The sequence below is a fragment of the Phoxinus phoxinus genome (genome assembly GCF_949152265.1).
Source record: "Phoxinus phoxinus genome assembly, chromosome: 15".
Lineage (NCBI taxonomy): Eukaryota > Metazoa > Chordata > Actinopteri > Cypriniformes > Leuciscidae > Phoxinus > Phoxinus phoxinus.
In genome coordinates this window covers 11794795-11816581 of record NC_136890.1, presented here as the reverse complement: position 1 = coordinate 11816581, position 21787 = coordinate 11794795, and the positions used below count along the sequence as shown (strand labels likewise).

The window sequence follows — 21787 nt, the reverse complement described above, 5'->3', positions numbered from 1 at the left end:
TAGGACCTTACGAGATCCTTTGCAGTCAGAGATAAGTGGAGCATGTTGCCTGCTTGTAGGAAGAGCTTGTCTGAGCCATGTGGTTTACCAGCACCCAATATAAGTGTGTCCATGGCCCCTTGGCTTTGCCATGGTCGTTTACACTCTGCTTTTCTGTAAAGCCCATCAAGTTTTGATTGCCGAGTTAACATCTTTGGAACTACTCAGCACTTTTCAGCATGGGTGGACTTTTCACACATTTAAAGCACTTCATGCAAATACGACAATTATGAACTTTATTCCCCCTGAATTTAGAAAAGAGGTTGAGTCATTTTTAAAGGAAAGGCCTACACTAAATACATGAACAGGAAGTGGCAGACAAAACCTCTAGGTAAACCAGCACCATCTAGTGTTTACACTGTGTATGCAGCAACATGATTGTGCTAAAGAGAAGAACTTATTCTTACTGTGGCGGGTGGTTGCAGTATTGAGACAAGCTCAAGTGATTTATTAATAAAGAGATCCGACTACGCCACCCTGGGAGCTACCCCAGGGAAAATACTCAAAATACTGAGTCAAGCACACAGGTTCGGTTCCCTCGTAAAGGTAGACTAAAGACGTGAGTATAGTACAAAATATAAACTTTTATTAGTACAAAATGCTTAAAAATGTTGGACACTAAAACCCACAGCAAACACTGACAACCCCACTTCAGATCAAAGAAACACACAACAATATAGCAATGATTTATATATCTGTAAAGCAAAATACCAAATGACAGCAGGGCTGAGGCTCCCAACGAAGAGGAATCACTGTAGTTCGGTTTTACAAGGCACACGTTCACGCGCACACACACCCGTGCAGTCTAATCACCTATCACACTCAAAGTGTACACTGCACACGATAAAGAAGAACCACCACCACGAGGAAGAGCACTCCGGCTGTGGGACCCCAGCTCCTGCAGTAGAAAAATAACAAACAGAAACTATACAAATGAATATAGAAATGGTAATAAAAACATTACCAATAAAGCAAAAATAATAAAAAAGGAAAAATGATAACCTGCAAGGATCAGTTGGTCTTGATTGTTACAAAGCAATTTCAACTCAGTAGAGGAGTACAAATGAGATGACGTTACATGGATCTCAAATCACGTGCATTACAATAACCACTTCGTTGGTCTTACAATAAGCCAGGAAAGAAAAAGAGTTAAATCAAAGGAACAAAAACAGAAGACAATATGAAGCAGGGCACTAAAACGTCACAATGAGAATGAGAAATCAAACGAGCAGTCCCCTTGAAGTGATGATCGCGTCAGCGCGGCTGCGTCAAACGCAGCGCTTTAACAGCACTCACGAATCACGGCAGAGAACGAGAGAAATCCCCTGTTATAATGAGGATCGCGTCAGCGCGGCTGTACCAACCGCAACGCTTTAACAGCGTGATCAGCAACTCAGAATCACGGCAGAGAGCGAGAGAAATCCCCTTGTTATAACGAGGATCGCGTCAGCTCGGCTGTACCAACCGCAGCGCTTTAACAACGTGAGCAGCAACTCACGAATCACGGCAGAGAGCGAGAGAAGAATACGAACGAGAAGGAGGATCCTAAAACACAGAAGAAAATGTTACCAGTCATCATACTATCACAATCCCAATCATGGTTGTGTTTTAACACTTACCCTCAGGATATCACGTCAGATCGCATACTTTATAGTCACAGATTGGTCAGTCATACCCATCGACAGCAAAATGGGATACAGGGAATCACGCCTAGTTAGTATGTAAGAAGAGTGTTAACCCCACATGGCCATAACCACTATATAGCGAGCGCTTGACAATAAACATACCTGCAAGGCGAACAATCAGCACATCCAACACAGCGCGAATGGGAAACAGCAGCAACCCATTAAACTGCACTGTTAACAGAGACGATTCCACGTTATGCACACCACAACAATTCCCAGAAATCATAACCCATAACAACAGCGCGCTTACCTACAGGACATAGACACGAGCAATCGAGCTCGACACGAGCAAACAGACGGGGAAAACGGACGTGACACATCCCGGGTGACAACCAATCAGCCTTTATATGGAAAGTACCCCCTGCTGATAGGCCAATATTTGCTGTCAATCAGCTAATCCCGTTACATTCCACCACCAGTTTCTGCAACGTCGCCCCGACGGTGAACCGGACAAACTCCTACCCAGGAACTCTCAGTTCCAAGGCCGAAACAGGGTACCATCCATACTACTCACTATTCGGGACACTGAACCAGTACCCACTGTCCGAGGAAGGTGATGCCTATTAGAGTGTTGACCTGCATTTCTCCGCCCAGTCCTTCTCACCATACCCTCACCATCCTCTAGTGAGTTAGAAGGCACTACCAATGATGGTAAACCCATCTCAACCATAGTACCCTCTGTTACCCCGTAGGTCTCCACATTTCGCAGAGCACCAGATGTCTGAGGGAGGGGAGGAACAATGTCCTGTAACCTCGCCCTACCTCTACCTTGTGGTGTCTCAGTCACCAGGACAAACAGATCCTCATCACACCCCTCTTCCAGGGAATGCACAGACTCAGCCACTGGACTCTCCGAACTATCAGACAACGCAATCGGCAGGTCCTGGTAGATCTGAGCCTTTAGCAAAGATCGGTGCACATTCTTGACTTTTCCCAGATCTGTAATGGGAGCAATGGTATATACTGCCCCACCTGCTTTAGGTGCCCTCATTACCTGGTACACCACTGAGCTCCACAGGTCCTGGATTTTACATCTACCCCTCACACTATGATTGCGGAGGTATACCAGCTGACCCTCCTTCAGTGGTGCTTCCTTCACCTGCAGGTCATGCCGGGCCTTTCGCCGACCGGCTGCAGCACCCATCCGTTCACCAGCACCCTTAAACGCCACTTGCAACCGATCCTGCTGCTCCAGAATCCACCTATTAACACCGCCAGCCAATGGCTCTTGGACTCTGCCTAGTAGAAAGTCAACAGGGAGTCTGGGTTCCTGTCCAAACATTAACAGGAATGGGCACTCCCCAGTTGCCTGATGAGGAGTAGTATTGTATGCGAAGAGGACCTGAGGAAGACAAAACGGCCAATCACCCTTTTTGGAGGGCGGCAAAGTGCGCAACAGATCATGCAACGTTCTGTTGAAACGTTCGCACTGCCCATTTCCAGCCGGGTGATATGGTGTGGTACGTGATTTCTCAACTCCATACAGACCACAAAGCTGTTGAATAAGGACGGATTCAAAATTCCGACCCTGGTCGGAGTGGATGCGACCCGGCACTCCGAATTTACAAAACCACTCTACTACCAGAACCTGGGCTACAGTCTCTGCCCGTTGGTCTCTAGTCGGTACTGCCAAGGTATATTTTGTGAAAATATCAGTCATGACCAGTACATTCTCAAGGCCAGACCTCGAAGGCTCCAACACTGTAAAATCTATGGCCACAATGTCGTTAGGCCGAGCAGCCAACAAGTGCCCCATAAAACTACCAGGGGCAGATGGGACACCTTTAGCACACTGGCACCGTTCACACTCCTGGCACCAGCGGGCAATATCTGCCGACATACCAGGCCAGTAGCATCGCTGGCGCACTATCTGGAATGTACGCTCTACCCCCTGGTGCCCATGCTGTTGGTGAAGCTGGGTCAAGACATCGCATTTCATACTTGCCGGCAATAACACCTGGAAGATTTCCTCCCCCCCATCTGAACGAAACACATGCCGGTAGAGCACTCCATCAGTCTCCACCAGGCGGTCCCATTGCCGGAGCAGAATAATGGACAACCTGGAGAGTTTCTTACGCTCGTCAGGAGTCGGGGGCAACTTGCGCCTCCAGAACACCAACAACTCTCCTATGACTGGGTCTGCTACCTGCTGAGCACCCATGTCAATAATGGAAGTACAAGGAAAGGAGGTAACCTGGTTAACCGAGGTCACCAATCCACCTTGGGCAGCTTGCTGCAAGGCCACTGGAACGGCCATACCTGAACACCACTGGTGCGCCCCTCCCGACTCCGGAAAGTTTTGGCGCGACAATGCGTCAGCATTGCGATTGCTTCTCCCTGATCTATACTTGATCTCAAAATCAAAGGACGCTAATTGGGCAGCCCAGCGCTGTTCCATGGCACCCAATTTCGCAGAAGTCAGGTAGCTCAGGGGATTGTTATCAGTAAATACCACGCATTTTTGGCCCAGCAAGTACTCCCTAAACTTTTCAGTCATGGCCCACTTGAGCGCCAAAAACTCCAGTTTCATTGAGCTGTAGTTTGATGTATTGCGCTCAGTGGGCCTAAGACTGCGACTGCCATAAGCTATAGGGCGCACTTTGCCCTGGTGCTCCTGTGAAAGTACTGCCCCTAGGCCTCCATGACTGGCATCTACCTCTAAAATGAAAGGCAGTGAAAAGTCGGCATAGGCAAGCACGGGGGCTGTGGTCAACTTACCTTTCAATCCCTCAAAGCCACACTGACATTCCGAAGACCAAGCTTCAGCAAACTCCTGAACACCCCGCTTCGGGTGCTTTGGGCTTGCCAGCTGGGCCACCAGCCTGTGAAGGGGGGCAGCCAACTTGGCGAACCCCTCCACAAACCGTCGGTAATAACTAGCAAATCCCAAAAATGAGCGCAACTCTGCAACACTGGTGGGACACGCCCATTGTGCAACTGCCTCTATCTTCCCAGGATCAGTAGAAACTCCTTCTGAAGAGATTACATGCCCCAAATAATGTACCTCTTTCTTGAAAAAGGCACACTTGGATAGTTTGGCCTTCAATCCTTCAGCCTGCAGGCGGCTCAGGACAACCTCCATCCGAGCGAGATGTTGGTCCACCGAGGAGGAAAAGACAACAATATCATCAAGATATAAAAGGAGGGACTGGCACTGATGGTCACCGAACAATCGCTCCATCAATCGTTGGAAGGTGCTTGGGGCATTGCACAACCCAAATGGCATCCTATTCCACTCAAATAGGCCAAAAGGGGTGCAAAAAGCAGTTTTAGATTTATCCCTCTCAGCTACAGGTACCTGGTTGTACCCGCTGGCCAGGTCCATGGTAGAAAACCAACGGGCCCCAGCCAGCGAGTCCAAAGTCTCCTCAATACGTGGTAGAGGGAACGCATCCTTCCTAGTCTTTGAATTTAAGCGCCGGTAGTCCACACACATGCGCAGACTACCATCCTTCTTTTTGACCAGGACGATGGGCGAAGCATAAGGACTACAGCTCTCTCTAATTACCTGAGTTTCCAACAATTGATTGATATGTGCCTTCACCACCTCGTACTCAGATGGAGGAATACGTCGGAACCGCTGCCTGACAGGGATGTCATCCAACAAGGGGATCTCATGGGATATCAAATTGGTACAACCCAGATCCCCGTCATTCATAGAGAACACCTGCACATACTTCTCCAGTAGAGCCCTAACCTTACCCTGTTCTTCTTCGGACAGCACTGATAAGTCGAACAGAGCTATCTGTTCTTGTACAGTGGGGGAAACCTGCCCAACCTGCATGCTCACCTGGGCTGTAACGGTCTTAACTTCAGTAACCTCTGGGGGCAAACTGATCACATCCACCTTATTCACCGTACCAATAACAGTGCTAGCGTACAGCACTACATCTATAGTACCAACGTTTACTACGGGCACATAGACTGTACCACCATCTACTCTTAAGAGAGAAGGAGATGCCAGCAGACCTGCCGGTAGACCAGAAGCCGGTGGTTCGAACAGTACTGTAACGCTCGAATATGTCATCGAACAGGTTGCTGCAACAAATTTCATGGTGCCACCCGAGATGCGACACGCCCGACGTCCCCGCACCTTAACTCGCCCCCCACAATCCGAAACCGACTGAACGTCAACCTGATGGCAATACTGTAAAGCCTGAAGAACCGAATTAGGGGCCTGGGACACTACGGGTAGTTTGAAAAGCGCTGTGCCATGCTGGCCAAAGAGCTCCTGGTAGCAGCGGCTCAGGATGTTCATACCCAACACCCCAGGAACAGCTGCACACACACCACCAGGAGGATCTCGGACCACCAGCACACCGCAGCCCAAAACCACTCGGCCACAAAGCTCCACATCCAATTCCAGATAACCAATATAAGGAATTGAAAGGCCGTTGGCGGCTCGAAGCTGTAACCAATGACACGATCTAAGCCGTTCCTGACCCCATAACCCAAAATTAGCCACAAACCAACTCTCAGTAAGGGTGGACACCATGGATCCGGTGTCCACCAGGCAAGGTACCTGAACCCCACCCATCAATACTACGAGCTGTGGGCAAGTAGACATAAAGCGTGACATAAAATCGGAACCAGATACATTTTCGGAGCCTATCTTTTTCCCAACCAAGTTGCGGCCCTGAGACTCGGTGGGAATTAGTTTTCCGACGGCTGCATAGACGATGACTGTCCACCCCTCGTTAAAGCAGAATTCACACGGGCTGATGGCGGAACCAATATCCGCTTCCCCTCGCAATCCCTGGCAAAATGACCAGGTTGCTGACACCTTCTGCAAATTAAATTAGCCTTAAATGGTCGCGACCGTAACGGGGGATTTTGCAGCTGAGCCATACCTTGAGTTAACTGGTTCAATTGTTGCTGCTGCTTTCTAAGCATATCCCGTAGTTCACTTATTTCTGACACTGCTGAACCGCTGCTATTACGATGCTGATGTCCCTGCACCCCATATTGAATGCCATAAGCGGATGGGACAGACTGACTTCGACCACGCATTCCACCAGGCATGCCTTCTCTTTCCCAACGAAGAGCTTCGCTGCGAATATCGAACACGGTAGCAGTGGGTTGACGACGCACTAGTTGCTTAAGTTCACGTCGAAGAGCACAATCGTTAACATATTCAACAAACTGGTCTCTTAGCAAAATTTCACTATTAGGCATACCATGAGGCGACTGACTTTTAACTTTTTCCAGAAGACTCATCAGGGCCAAGGAGAATTCCACCAATGTCTCCCCCTCCTGCTGTCTTCTGGAAAAGAACGACTCCTGAAGCGCTACATAAGACTTTGTGCAACCATACAAATCACGCAAAACCTGAATAATTTGATCCGGATCCTCCCTCTCGTCCCTAGACCGGTAACGAATCTCCTCCCTCGCTTCTCCCTCCAGATGATCAAACAAGAAAAATGCCTGATCCGCTGTAGACAGATGGCGAAGCCGCATACAAGCCTGGGCCTCCTCCACCCACTCATTGATGCCAATGCCTGACCGGCCACTAAACTTTGCGCACTTACGATCCCGGGGAACGAAAACAAACCGCTCCGGGGCCGACGCACCAGCACCAATACGTGGGGGATCCGCAGCCACAGGAATAGCAACATTAGATGGACCCGGCTGTGCAACGGACACTGGCTCTTGCCGCAGCCTTTCATTATCAGCTTTTAGTTGAGCTACTAAATCTCTTAACTCACGCAATTCATCCTCCATTTCTGTAACTGCACAAGCACTTACCACAAATATAACGCAAGATTGACTTGTGCAGAGCAACCACAAAAAGGGACTGCCACGGTCTGCTCGTTTGGTTCCTACAGAAACACAAAGAAAGGAAAAAAAAACAAACACAACAAAAACACCCACGTCTCTATACTACACAAGAGGGAACCCTGCCGACTGCGCCAGAATGTGGCGGGTGGTTGCAGTATTGAGACAAGCTCAAGTGATTTATTAATAAAGAGATCCGACTACGCCACCCTGGGAGCTACCCCAGGGAAAATACTCAAAATACTGAGTCAAGCACACAGGTTCGGTTCCCTCGTAAAGGTAGACTAAAGACGTGAGTATAGTACAAAATATAAACTTTTATTAGTACAAAATGCTTAAAAATGTTGGACACTAAAACCCACAGCAAACACTGACAACCCCACTTCAGATCAAAGAAACACACAACAATATAGCAATGATTTATATATCTGTAAAGCAAAATACCAAATGACAGCAGGGCTGAGGCTCCCAACGAAGAGGAATCACTGTAGTTCGGTTTTACAAGGCACACGTTCACGCGCACACACACCCGTGCAGTCTAATCACCTATCACACTCAAAGTGTACACTGCACACGATAAAGAAGAACCACCACCACGAGGAAGAGCACTCCGGCTGTGGGACCCCAGCTCCTGCAGTAGAAAAATAACAAACAGAAACTATACAAATGAATATAGAAATGGTAATAAAAACATTACCAATAAAGCAAAAATAATAAAAAAGGAAAAATGATAACCTGCAAGGATCAGTTGGTCTTGATTGTTACAAAGCAATTTCAACTCAGTAGAGGAGTACAAATGAGATGACGTTACATGGATCTCAAATCACGTGCATTACAATAACCACTTCGTTGGTCTTACAATAAGCCAGGAAAGAAAAAGAGTTAAATCAAAGGAACAAAAACAGAAGACAATATGAAGCAGGGCACTAAAACGTCACAATGAGAATGAGAAATCAAACGAGCAGTCCCCTTGAAGTGATGATCGCGTCAGCGCGGCTGCGTCAAACGCAGCGCTTTAACAGCACTCACGAATCACGGCAGAGAACGAGAGAAATCCCCTGTTATAATGAGGATCGCGTCAGCGCGGCTGTACCAACCGCAACGCTTTAACAGCGTGATCAGCAACTCAGAATCACGGCAGAGAGCGAGAGAAATCCCCTTGTTATAACGAGGATCGCGTCAGCTCGGCTGTACCAACCGCAGCGCTTTAACAACGTGAGCAGCAACTCACGAATCACGGCAGAGAGCGAGAGAAGAATACGAACGAGAAGGAGGATCCTAAAACACAGAAGAAAATGTTACCAGTCATCATACTATCACAATCCCAATCATGGTTGTGTTTTAACACTTACCCTCAGGATATCACGTCAGATCGCATACTTTATAGTCACAGATTGGTCAGTCATACCCATCGACAGCAAAATGGGATACAGGGAATCACGCCTAGTTAGTATGTAAGAAGAGTGTTAACCCCACATGGCCATAACCACTATATAGCGAGCGCTTGACAATAAACATACCTGCAAGGCGAACAATCAGCACATCCAACACAGCGCGAATGGGAAACAGCAGCAACCCATTAAACTGCACTGTTAACAGAGACGATTCCACGTTATGCACACCACAACAATTCCCAGAAATCATAACCCATAACAACAGCGCGCTTACCTACAGGACATAGACACGAGCAATCGAGCTCGACACGAGCAAACAGACGGGGAAAACGGACGTGACACATCCCGGGTGACAACCAATCAGCCTTTATATGGAAAGTACCCCCTGCTGATAGGCCAATATTTGCTGTCAATCAGCTAATCCCGTTACATTACATAGAATCAGGAATGCTTTCCTTTTGTAGTCATCTTAAAGGGCTCTGTAAATGTAAGGGACCGGAATAAAAAAAAGACATGGACACAGGGGAGTCAGTCAGCAAATATTTACCCCAACTTGATAGCACTTTCTACTTTGAATGAAAAGAAAGATGCAAAAGTTAGAGTATATATCAGATGGTTTTCAGTCAAGAGGGCAAGGAAATGAAAAATGGCTAAAGAGAAGGATGCAAAAAAAGTGTCCAAATGTTGCTTGAAGATGTTTCCACTTAAACGTTGATGGGAGAGGAATGCGGTTGTACAATATTAGTTGCACTGATAAATGCAATTCCATAGAAAAAAGTCTTGCCTGTAGTTCACTTCCTCATTAAAACTACCCCAAAGAGAAGCACTTATGAACACAGGACCAATCAATGCTCCCATTTGAAGTAATCTTAAAGTGTTGAACTCTGTGATTAAATGACCACTGCATGGAGAACACAGTCTGAAGTTCTAGAAGGCAAATGTCTCTTGAAGCACTGATCACTTGAAACTACCCCAACAAATAGCACTTACCAAATACAACAGACGAGTTAGTGCCATTGTGAGGGTACCGAGGGTGACAGTAGAAGCAGCTGAAAATCTTGTCCAATTTCTTGCCCGGTAGGACCTTACGAGATCCTTTGCAGTCAGAGATAAGTGGAGCATGTTGCCTGCTTGTAGGAAGAGCTTGTCTGAGCCATGTGGTTTACCAGCACCCAATATAAGTGTGTCCATGGCCCCTTGGCTTTGCCATGGTCGTTTACACTCTGCTTTTCTGTAAAGCCCATCAAGTTTTGATTGCCGAGTTAACATCTTTGGAACTACTCAGCACTTTTCAGCATGGGTGGACTTTTCACACATTTAAAGCACTTCATGCAAATACGACAATTATGAACTTTATTCCCCCTGAATTTAGAAAAGAGGTCAAGTCCTTTTTAAAGGAAAGGCCTACACTAAATACATGAACAGGAAGTGGCAGACAAAACCTCTAGGTAAACCAGCACCATCTAGTGTTTACACTGTGTATGCAGCAACATGATTGTGCTAAAGAGAAGAACTTATTCTTACATAGAATCAGGAATGCTTTCCTTTTGTAGTCATCTAAAGGGGCTCTGTAAATGTAAGGGACCTGAATAAAAAAAAGACATGGACACAGGGGAGTCAGTCAGCAAATATTTACCCCAACTTGATAGCACTTTCTACTTTGGTTGAAAAGAAAGATGCTAAAGTTAGAGTAGATATCAACTGATTTTTTAGACAAGAGGGAGAGTGCAAAAATGGCTGCAGAGGAGGGTGCAAAGAAGTTACAAGATAGAGGGAGAGGTATATGAAACAATGACCTGCACTAAATACAAAAACAGAGAGCGGCAGACCAAGCTTCTAGGTAAAACAGCACGCTCTAGTGTTTTTAAAGGAAAGGCCTACACTGATGAACAATAATTAAAAAAACATGGACACAGGGGAGTCAGTCAGCAAATATTTACCCCAACTTGATAGCACTTTCTACTTTGAATGAAAAGAAAGATGCAAAAGTTAGAGTATATATCAGATGGTTTTCAGTCAAGTGGGCAAGGAAATGAAAAATGGCTAAAGAGAAGGATGCAATAAAGTGTCCAAATGTTGCTTGAAGATGTTTCCACTTAAACGTTGATGGGAGAGGTATGCGGTTGTACAATATTAGTTGCACTGATAAATGCAATTCCATAGAAAAAAGTCTTGCCTGTAGTTCACTTCCTCATTAAAACTACCCCAAAGAGAAGCACTTATGAACACAGGACCAATCAATGCTCCCATTTGAAGTAATCTTAATGTGTTGAACTCTGTGATTAAATGACCACTGCATGGAGAACGCAGTCTGAAGTTCTAGAAGGCAAATGTCTCTTGAAGCACTGATCACTTGAAACTACCCCAACAAATAGCACTTACCAAATACAACAGACGAGTTAGTGCCATTGTGAGGGTACCGAGGGTGACCGTAGAAGCAGCTGAAAATCTTGTCCAATTTCTTGCCCGGTAGGACCTTACGAGATCCTTTGCAGTCAGAGATAAGTGGAGCATGTTGCCTGCTTGTAGGAAGAGCTTGTCTGAGCCATGTGGTTTACCAGCACCCAATATAAGTGTGTCCATGGCCCCTTGGCTTTGCCATGGTCGTTTACACTCTGCTTTTCTGTAAAGCCCATCAAGTTTTGATTGCCGAGTTAACATCTTTGGAACTACTCAGCACTTTTCAGCATGGGTGGACTTTTCACACATTTAAAGCACTTCATGCAAATACGACAATTATGAACTTTATTCCCCCTGAATTTAGAAAAGAGGTTGAGTCATTTTTAAAGGAAAGGCCTACACTAAATACATGAACAGGAAGTGGCAGACAAAACCTCTAGGTAAACCAGCACCATCTAGTGTTTACACTGTGTATGCAGCAACATGATTGTGCTAAAGAGAAGAACTTATTCTTACATAGAATCAGGAATGCTTTCCTTTTGTAGTCATCTTAAAGGGCTCTGTAAATGTAAGGGACCGGAATAAAAAAAAGACATGGACACAGGGGAGTCAGTCAGCAAATATTTACCCCAACTTGATAGCACTTTCTACTTTGAATGAAAAGAAAGATGCAAAAGTTAGAGTATATATCAGATGGTTTTCAGTCAAGAGGGCAAGGAAATGAAAAATGGCTAAAGAGAAGGATGCAAAAAAAGTGTCCAAATGTTGCTTGAAGATGTTTCCACTTAAACGTTGATGGGAGAGGAATGCGGTTGTACAATATTAGTTGCACTGATAAATGCAATTCCATAGAAAAAAGTCTTGCCTGTAGTTCACTTCCTCATTAAAACTACCCCAAAGAGAAGCACTTATGAACACAGGACCAATCAATGCTCCCATTTGAAGTAATCTTAATGTGTTGAACTCTGTGATTAAATGACTACTGCATGGAGAACGCAGTCTGAAGTTCTAGAAGGCAAATGTCTCTTGAAGCACTGATCACTTGAAACTACCCCAACAAATAGCACTTACCAAATACAACAGACGAGTTAGTGCCATTGTGAGGGTACCGAGGGTGACAGTAGAAGCAGCTGAAAATCTTGTCCAATTTCTTGCCCGGTAGGACCTTACGAGATCCTTTGCAGTCAGAGATAAGTGGAGCATGTTGCCTGCTTGTAGGAAGAGCTTGTCTGAGCCATGTGGTTTACCAGCACCCAATATAAGTGTGTCCATGGCCCCTTGGCTTTGCCATGGTCGTTTACTCTCTGCTTTTCTGTAAAGCCCATCAAGTTTTGATTGCCGAGTTAACATCTTTGGAACTACTCAGCACTTTTCAGCATGGGTGGACTTTTCACACATTTAAAGCACTTCATGCAAATACGACAATTATGAACTTTATTCCCCCTGAATTTAGAAAAGAGGTCAAGTCCTTTTTAAAGGAAAGGCCTACACTAAATACATGAACAGGAAGTGGCAGACAAAACCTCTAGGTAAACCAGCACCATCTAGTGTTTACACTGTGTATGCAGCAACATGATTGTGCTAAAGAGAATAACTTATTCTTACATAGAATCAGGAATCCTTTCCTTTTGTAGTCATCTAAAGGGGCTCTGTAAATGTAAGGGACCTGAATAAAAAAAAAGACATGGACACAGGGGAGTCAGTCAGCAAATATTTACCCCAACTTGATAGCACTTTCTACTTTGGTTGAAAAGAAAGATGCTAAAGTTAGAGTAGATATCAACTGATTTTTTAGACAAGAGGGAGAGTGCAAAAATGGCTGCAGAGGAGGATGCAAAGAAGTTACAAGATAGAGGGAGAGGTATATGAAACAATGACCTACACTAAATACAAAAACAGAGAGCGGCAGACCAAGCTACTAGGTAAAACAGCACGCTCTAGTGTTTTTAAAGGAAAGACCTACACTGATGAACAAAAATAAAAAAAACATGGACACAGGGGAGTCAGTCAGCAAATATTTACCCCAACTTGATAGCACTTTCTACTTTGAATGAAAAGAAAGATGCAAAAGTTAGAGTATATATCAGATGGTTTTCAGTCAAGAGGGCAAGGAAATGAAAAATGGCTAAAGAGAAGGATGCAAAAAAAGTGTCCAAATGTTGCTTGAAGCTGTTTCCACTTAAACGTTGATGGGAGAGGTATGTGGTTGTACAATATTAGTTGCACTGATAAATGCAATTCCATAGAAAAAAGTCTTGCCTGTAGTTCACTTCCTCATTAAAACTACCCCAAAGAGAAGCACTTATGAACACAGGACCCATCAATGCTCCCATTTGAAGTAATCTTAAAGTGTTGAACTCTGTGATTAAATGACCACTGCATTGAGAACACAGTCTGAAGTTCTAGAAGGCAAATGTCTCTTGAAGCACTGATCACTTGAAACTACCCCAACAAATAGCACTTACCAAATACAACAGACGAGTTAGTGCCATTGTGAGGGTACCGAGGGTGACAGTAGAAGCAGCTGAAAATCTTGTCCAATTTCTTGCCCGGTAGGACCTTACAAGATCCTTTGCAGTCAGAGATAAGTGGAGCATGTTGCCTGCTTGTAGGAAGAGCTTGTCTGAGCCATGTGGTTTACCAGCACCCAATATAAGTGTGTCCATGGCCCCTTGGCTTTGCCATGGTCGTTTACACTCTGCTTTTCTGTAAAGCCCATCAAGTTTTGATTGCCGAGTTAACATCTTTGGAACTACTCAGCACTTTTCAGCATGGGTGGACTTTTCACACATTTAAAGCACTTCATGCAAATACGACAATTATGAACTTTATTCCCCCTGAATTTAGAAAAGAGGTCAAGTCCTTTTTAAAGGAAAGGCCTACACTAAATACATGAACAGGAAGTGGCAGACAAAACCTCTAGGTAAACCAGCACCATCTAGTGTTTACACTGTGTATGCAGCAACATGATTGTGCTAAAGAGAAGAACTTATTCTTACATAGAATCAGGAATCCTTTCCTTTTGTAGTCATCTAAAGGGGCTCTGTAAATGTAAGGGACCTGAATAAAAAAAAGACATGGACACAGGGGAGTCAGTCAGCAAATATTTACCCCAACTTGATAGCACTTTCTACTTTGGTTGAAAAGAAAGATGCTAAAGTTAGAGTAGATATCAACTGATTTTTTAGACAAGAGGGAAAGTGCAAAAATGGCTGCAGAGGAGGATGCAAAGAAGTTACAAGATAGAGGGAGAGGTATATGAAACAATGACCTGCACTAAATACAAAAACAGAGAGCGGCAGACCAAGCTTCTAGGTAAAACAGCACGCTCTAGTGTTTTTAAAGGAAAGGCCTACACTGATGAACAATAATTAAAAAAACATGGACACAGGGGAGTCAGTCAGCAAATATTTACCCCAACTTGATAGCACTTTCTACTTTGAATGAAAAGAAAGATGCAAAAGTTATAGTATATATCAGATGGTTTTCAGTCAAGAGGGCAAGGAAATGAAAAATGGCTAAAGAGAAGGATGCAAAAAAAGTGTCCAAATGTTGCTTGAAGCCGTTTCCACTTAAACGTTGATGGGAGAGGTATGTGGTTGTACAATATTAGTTGCACTGATAAATGCAATTCCATAGAAAAAAAGTCTTGCCTGTAGTTCACTTCCTCATTAAAACTACCCCAAAGAGAAGCACTTATGAACACAGGCCCAATCAATGCTCCCATTTGAAGTAATCTTAAAGTGTTGAACTCTGTGATTAAATGACCACTGCATTGAGAACACAGTCTGAAGTTCTAGAAGGCAAATGTCTCTTGAAGCACTGATCACTTGAAACTACCCCAACAAATAGCACTTACCAAATACAACAGACGAGTTAGTGCCATTGTGAGGGTACCGAGGGTGACAGTAGAAGCAGCTGAAAATCTTGTCCAATTTCTTGCCCGGTAGGACCTTACGAGATCCTTTGCAGTCAGAGATAAGTGGAGCATGTTGCCTGCTTGTAGGAAGAGCTTGTCTGAGCCATGTGGTTTACCAGCACCCAATATAAGTGTGTCCATGGCCCCTTGGCTTTGCCATGGTCGTTTACACTCTGCTTTTCTGTAAAGCCCATCAAGTTTTGATTGCCGAGTTAACATCTTTGGAACTACTCAGCACTTTTCAGCATGGGTGGACTTTTCACACATTTAAAGCACTTCATGCAAATACGACAATTATGAACTTTATTCCCCCTGAATTTAGAAAAGAGGTCAAGTCCTTTTTAAAGGAAAGGCCTACACTAAATACATGAACAGGAAGTGGCAGACAAAACCTCTAGGTAAACCAGCACCATCTAGTGTTTACACTGTGTATGCAGCAACATGATTGTGCTAAAGAGAAGAACTTATTCTTACATAGAATCAGGAATGCTTTCATTTTGTAGTCATCTAAAGGGGCTCTGTAAATGTAAGGGACCTGAATAAAAAAAAGACATGGACACAGGGGAGTCAGTCAGCAAATATTTACCCCAACTTGATAGCACTTTCTACTTTGGTTGAAAAGAAAGATGCTAAAGTTAGAGTAGATATCAACTGATTTTTTAGACAAGAGGGAGAGTGCAAAAATGGCTGCAGAGGAGGGTGCAAAGAAGTTACAAGATAGAGGGAGAGGTATATGAAACAATGACCTGCACTAAATACAAAAACAGAGAGCGGCAGACCAAGCTTCTAGGTAAAACAGCACGCTCTAGTGTTTTTAAAGGAAAGGCCTACACTGATGAACAATAATTAAAAAAACATGGACACAGGGGAGTCAGTCAGCAAATATTTACCCCAACTTGATAGCACTTTCTACTTTGAATGAAAAGAAAGATGCAAAAGTTAGAGTATATATCAGATGGTTTTCAGTCAAGTGGGCAAGGAAATGAAAAATGGCTAAAGAGAAGGATGCAATAAAGTGTCCAAATGTTGCTTGAAGATGTTTCCACTTAAACGTTGATGGGAGAGGTATGCGGTTGTACAATATTAGTTGCACTGATAAATGCAATTCCATAGAAAAAAGTCTTGCCTGTAGTTCACTTCCTCATTAAAACTACCCCAAAGAGAAGCACTTATGAACACAGGACCAATCAATGCTCCCATTTGAAGTAATCTTAATGTGTTGAACTCTGTGATTAAATGACCACTGCATGGAGAACGCAGTCTGAAGTTCTAGAAGGCAAATGTCTCTTGAAGCACTGATCACTTGAAACTACCCCAACAAATAGCACTTACCAAATACAACACTTACCAAATACAACAGACGAGTTAGTGCCATTGTGAGGGTACCGAGGGTGACCGTAGAAGCAGCTGAAAATCTTGTCCAATTTCTTGCCCGGTAGGACCTTACGAGATCCTTTGCAGTCAGAGATAAGTGGAGCATGTTGCCTGCTTGTAGGAAGAGCTTGTCTGAGCCATGTGGTTTACCAGCACCCAATATAAGTGTGTCCATGGCCCCTTGGCTTTGCCATGGTCGTTTACACTCTGCTTTTCTGTAAAGCCCATCAAGTTTTGATTGCCGAGTTAACATCTTTGGAACTACTCAGCACTTTTCAGCATGGGTGGACTTTTCACACATTTAAAGCACTTCATGCAAATACGACAATTATGAACTTTATTCCCCCTGAATTTAAAAAAGAGGTTGAGTCATTTTTAAAGGAAAGGCCTACACTAAATACATGAACAGGAAGTGGCAGACAAAACCTCTAGGTAAACCAGCACCATCTAGTGTTTACACTGTGTATGCAGCAACATGATTGTGCTAAAGAGAAGAACTTATTCTTACATAGAATCAGGAATGCTTTCCTTTTGTAGTCATCTTAAAGGGCTCTGTAAATGTAAGGGACCGGAATAAAAAAAAGACATGGACACAGGGGAGTCAGTCAGCAAATATTTACCCCAACTTGATAGCACTTTCTACTTTGAATGAAAAGAAAGATGCAAAAGTTAGAGTATATATCAGATGGTTTTCAGTCAAGAGGGCAAGGAAATGAAAAATGGCTAAAGAGAAGGATGCAAAAAAAGTGTCCAAATGTTGCTTGAAGATGTTTCCACTTAAACGTTGATGGGAGAGGAATGCGGTTGTACAATATTAGTTGCACTGATAAATGCAATTCCATAGAAAAAAGTCTTGCCTGTAGTTCACTTCCTCATTAAAACTACCCCAAAGAGAAGCACTTATGAACACAGGACCAATCAATGCTCCCATTTGAAGTAATCTTAAAGTGTTGAACTCTGTGATTAAATGACCACTGCATGGAGAACACAGTCTGAAGTTCTAGAAGGCAAATGTCTCTTGAAGCACTGATCACTTGAAACTACCCCAACAAATAGCACTTACCAAATACAACAGACGAGTTAGTGCCATTGTGAGGGTACCGAGGGTGACAGTAGAAGCAGCTGAAAATCTTGTCCAATTTCTTGCCCGGTAGGACCTTACGAGATCCTTTGCAGTCAGAGATAAGTGGAGCATGTTGCCTGCTTGTAGGAAGAGCTTGTCTGAGCCATGTGGTTTACCAGCACCCAATATAAGTGTGTCCATGGCCCCTTGGCTTTGCCATGGTCGTTTACACTCTGCTTTTCTGTAAAGCCCATCAAGTTTTGATTGCCGAGTTAACATCTTTGGAACTACTCAGCACTTTTCAGCATGGGTGGACTTTTCACACATTTAAAGCACTTCATGCAAATACGACAATTATGAACTTTATTCCCCCTGAATTTAGAAAAGAGGTTGAGTCATTTTTAAAGGAAAGGCCTACACTAAATACATGAACAGGAAGTGGCAGACAAAACCTCTAGGTAAACCAGCACCACCTAGTGTTTACACTGTGTATGCAGCAACATGATTGTGCTAAAGAGAATAACTTATTCTTACATAGAATCAGGAATGCTTTCCTTTTGTAGTCATCTAAAAGGGCTCTGTAAATGTAAGGGACCGGAATAAAAAAAAGACATGGACACAGGGGAGTCAGTCAGCAAATATTTACCCCAACTTGATAGCACTTTCTACTTTGAATGAAAAGAAAGATGCAAAAGTTAGAGTATATATCAGATGGTTTTCAGTAAAGAGGGCAAGGAAATGAAAAATGGCTAAAGAGAAGGATGCAAAAAAAGTGTCCAAATGTTGCTTGAAGATGTTTCCACTTAAACGTTGATGGGAGAGGAATGCGGTTGTACAATATTAGTTGCACTGATAAATGCAATTCCATAGAAAAAAGTCTTGCCTGTAGTTCACTTCCTCATTAAAACTACCCCAAAGAGAAGCACTTATGAACACAGGACCAATCAATGCTCCCATTTGAAGTAATCTTAATGTGTTGAACTCTGTGATTAAATGACTACTGCATGGAGAACGCAGTCTGAAGTTCTAGAAGGCAAATGTCTCTTGAAGCACTGATCACTTGAAACTACCCCAACAAATAGCACTTACCAAATACAACAGACGAGTTAGTGCCATTGTGAGGGTACCGAGGGTGACAGTAGAAGCAGCTGAAAATCTTGTCCAATTTCTTGCCCGGTAGGACCTTACGAGATCCTTTGCAGTCAGAGATAAGTGGAGCATGTTGCCTGCTTGTAGGAAGAGCTTGTCTGAGCCATGTGGTTTACCAGCACCCAATATAAGTGTGTCCATGGCCCCTTGGCTTTGCCATGGTCGTTTACTCTCTGCTTTTCTGTAAAGCCCATCAAGTTTTGATTGCCGAGTTAACATCTTTGGAACTACTCAGCACTTTTCAGCATGGGTGGACTTTTCACACATTTAAAGCACTTCATGCAAATACGACAATTATGAACTTTATTCCCCCTGAATTTAGAAAAGAGGTCAAGTCCTTTTTAAAGGAAAGGCCTACACTAAATACATGAACAGGAAGTGGCAGACAAAACCTCTAGGTAAACCAGCACCATCTAGTGTTTACACTGTGTATGCAGCAACATGATTGTGCTAAAGAGAATAACTTATTCTTACATAGAATCAGGAATCCTTTCCTTTTGTAGTCATCTAAAGGGGCTCTGTAAATGTAAGGGACCTGAATAAAAAAAAAGACATGGACACAGGGGAGTCAGTCAGCAAATATTTACCCCAACTTGATAGCACTTTCTACTTTGGTTGAAAAGAAAGATGCTAAAGTTAGAGTAGATATCAACTGATTTTTTAGACAGGAGGGAGAGTGCAAAAATGGCTGCAGAGGAGGATGCAAAGAAGTTACAAGATAGAGGGAGAGGTATATGAAACAATGACCTACACTAAATACAAAAACAGAGAGCGGCAGACCAAGCTACTAGGTAAAACAGCACGCTCTAGTGTTTTTAAAGGAAAGACCTACACTGATGAACAATAATAAAAAAAACATGGACACAGGGGAGTCAGTCAGCAAATATTTACCCCAACTTGATAGCACTTTCTACTTTGAATGAAAAGAAAGATGCAAAAGTTAGAGTATATATCAGATGGTTTTCAGTCAAGAGGGCAAGGAAATGAAAAATGGCTAAAGAGAAGGATGCAAAAAAAGTGTCCAAATGTTGCTTGAAGCTGTTTCCACTTAAACGTTGATGGGAGAGGTATGTGGTTGTACAATATTAGTTGCACTGATAAATGCAATTCCATAGAAAAAAGTCTTGCCTGTAGTTCACTTCCTCATTAAAACTACCCCAAAGAGAAGCACTTATGAACACAGGACCCATCAATGCTCCCATTTGAAGTAATCTTAAAGTGTTGAACTCTGTGATTAAATGACCACTGCATTGAGAACACAGTCTGAAGTTCTAGAAGGCAAATGTCTCTTGAAGCACTGATCACTTGAAACTACCCCAACAAATAGCACTTACCAAATACAACAGACGAGTTAGTGCCATTGTGAGGGTACCGAGGGTGACAGTAGAAGCAGCTGAAAATCTTGTCCAATTTCTTGCCCGGTAGGACCTTACAAGATCCTTTGCAGTCAGAGATAAGTGGAGCATGTTGCCTGCTTGTAGGAAGAGCTTGTCTGAGCCATGTGGTTTACCAGCACCCAATATAAGTGTGTCCATGGCCCCTTGGCTTTGCCATGGTCGTTTACACTCTGCTTTTCTGTAAAGCCCATCAAGTTTTGATTGCCGAGTTAACATCTTTGGAACTACTCAGCACTTTTCAGCATGGGTGGACTTTTCACACATTTAAAGCACTTCATGCAAATACGACAATTATGAACTTTATTCCCCCTGAATTTAGAAAAGAGGTCAAGTCCTTTTTAAAGGAAAGGCCTACACTAAATACATGAACAGGAAGTGGCAGACAAAACCTCTAGGTAAACCAGCACCATCTAGTGTTTACACTGTGTATGCAGCAACATGATTGTGCTAAAGAGAAGAACTTATTCTTACATAGAATCAGGAATCCTTTCCTTTTGTAGTCATCTAAAGGGGCTCTGTAAATGTAAGGGACCTGAATAAAAAAAAGACATGGACACAGGGGAGTCAGTCAGCAAATATTTACCCCAACTTGATAGCACTTTCTACTTTGGTTGAAAAGAAAGATGCTAAAGTTAGAGTAGATATCAACTGATTTTTTAGACAAGAGGGAGAGTGCAAAAATGGCTGCAGAGGAGGATGCAAAGAAGTTACAAGATAGAGGGAGAGGTATATGAAACAATGACCTGCACTAAATACAAAAACAGAGAGCGGCAGACCAAGCTTCTAGGTAAAACAGCACGCTCTAGTGTTTTTAAAGGAAAGGCCTACACTGATGAACAATAATTAAAAAAACATGGACACAGGGGAGTCAGTCAGCAAATATTTACCCCAACTTGATAGCACTTTCTACTTTGAATGAAAAGAAAGATGCAAAAGTTATAGTATATATCAGATGGTGTTCAGTCAAGAGGGCAAGGAAATGAAAAATGGCTAAAGAGAAGGATGCAAAAAAAGTGTCCAAATGTTGCTTGAAGATGTTTCCACTTAAACGTTGATGGGAGAGGAATGCGGTTGTACAATATTAGTTGCACTGATAAATGCAATTCCATAGAAAAAAGTCTTGCCTGTAGTTCACTTCCTCATTAAAACTACCCCAAAGAGAAGCACTTATGAACACAGGACCAATCAATGCTCCCATTTGAAGTAATCTTAATGTGTTGAACTCTGTGATTAAATGACCACTGCATGGAGAACGCAGTCTGAAGTTCTAGAAGGCAAATGTCTCTTGAAGCACTGATCACTTGAAACTACCCCAACAAATAGCACTTACCAAATACAACAGACGAGTTAGTGCCATTGTGAGGGTACCGAGGGTGACAGTAGAAGCAGCTGAAAATCTTGTCCAATTTCTTGCCCGGTAGGACCTTACGAGATCCTTTGCAGTCAGAGATAAGTGGAGCATGTTGCCTGCTTGTAGGAAGAGCTTGTCTGAGCCATGTGGTTTACCAGCACCCAATATAAGTGTGTCCATGGCCCCTTGACTTTGCCATGGTCGTTTACACTCTGTTTTTCTGTAAAGCCCATCAAGTTTT

At 43.5% G+C, this 21787-nt stretch overlaps 1 long non-coding RNA gene across 1 annotated transcript; it reads right to left on the bottom strand.

Moving 5' to 3' along the window:
* Positions 1 to 755: 755 nt before the first annotated feature.
* LOC307011954 lies at positions 756 to 9170 on the bottom strand. Its single transcript, XR_013800529.1, has 3 exons — positions 8235 to 9170; positions 7944 to 8157; positions 756 to 937 (listed from the first exon to the last, which is right to left on the bottom strand). It is a non-coding gene; the product is annotated as an uncharacterized lncRNA (long non-coding RNA).
* Positions 9171 to 21787: the final 12617 nt, after the last annotated feature.